We start from the raw sequence: 1,296 nt of genomic DNA on the forward strand, positions 1-1,296 counted from the left end.
TTACCCCGGGAGTCATCTCATCCCAGCTGGCCTGGAAGAAAAGAGAAGGAGGCAGACAGCAGAGGTTTGTTTTTTTTTTTTTAATTTATTTATTTATTAAAGATTTCTGTCTCTTCCCTGCCACCGCCTCCCATTTCCCTCCTCCTCCCCCAATCAAGTCGCCCTCCCTCCTTAGCCCAAAGAGCAATCAGGTTTCCCTGTGGAAAGTCCAAGGAACCCCCACCTCCATCCAGTTCTAGTAAGGTGAAAAAATATGGAACGCTTCACGAATTTGCGTGTCATCCTTGCGCAGGGGCCATGCTAATCTTCTCTGTATCGTTCCAATTTTAGTATATGTGCTGCCCAAGCGAGCATGACGGCAGAGGTTTTATGGACCATACTAGAAGCAGTGCTGTATCAGGTTTGAAAAAACTCAAGGAAAGCCAGGCACAATGCCACACACCTTAATCCCAGTAACCAGGAGGCAGAGGCAGGCGGATCTCAATGAGTTTGAGGCCATTCCCAGTCTACACAGAAAATCCCAAGCCACCCAAGGTTGTATAGTGAGCCCCTGTCTCAAAGACTCAAAACAACCCTCATGTATGTGCCCAAACCAAGTGAAAAGGAGGGCAGGAGACCATGGACTCTGGTGAGCCTCTAGTATTTCTTGACATGGACCATTTGCAGGCCTGAAGAGAGGGTTGAAGAAAGACTTCCGTCAGTTCCAAGACCCATACTGTGTTTGCCTTCTCAGATGGCTAACTTCATACAAAGACAACCCGTTTCTAAACCTGCTTCTGCAGCACAGACAGTAAAACTGGAACAAAACAAAGAAGACCTGCGTGGTGCATGTGCAAAGGTGACTTTTCTGGAGGGTTCCATGTTTTTTCACACAAAAGTAGAAGGGGGTAAAACTAGGGAAGAAATGGGCTAAAGGAATTAGCAATATGTGAAAATAAAAAACACAGAAACCCACTCCCTTATAAGCTAACTTTCAAAAAAAATTAAGGAGATATTTAGATAGAAATACTCTACATGGATGGTCAGTACTGCTTCCAGAAGTCACCAGTATTCAAAACCCTCCTGTCAAGTGAGGGATAGCTCCCCATGAGCTGTTGGTGTGGGAGCCTGCAGAGAATCCCTAATGCAGCCCAGCCCCTTGCCATCGCTCCTGGATGCCCAGCAGAACCAGACAGTAAGACCGTATTGCTGAAGACGCCCACACTCTGAATATAGGACACAGAAACCAAAATGGCACTGAGCTTCTTGCCGGCGGTGGTCTATCAGTCACAGAGCCAGATGGTGCCATGCCGACCG

The 1,296-nt window shown here is 47.1% G+C and overlaps 1 non-coding gene across 1 annotated transcript; it reads right to left on the reverse strand.

Annotated features, from left to right (window-relative positions):
- Positions 1-247: 247 nt before the first annotated feature.
- Positions 248-354, reverse strand: LOC142849147 (U6 spliceosomal RNA). The gene has a single exon (XR_012910543.1). It is a non-coding gene; the product is annotated as a U6 spliceosomal RNA (small nuclear RNA).
- Between the last annotated feature and the right edge of the window lie 942 nt (positions 355-1,296).

This window comes from Microtus pennsylvanicus, chromosome 4, assembly GCF_037038515.1.
Source record: "Microtus pennsylvanicus isolate mMicPen1 chromosome 4, mMicPen1.hap1, whole genome shotgun sequence".
Classification (NCBI taxonomy): domain Eukaryota; kingdom Metazoa; phylum Chordata; class Mammalia; order Rodentia; family Cricetidae; genus Microtus; species Microtus pennsylvanicus.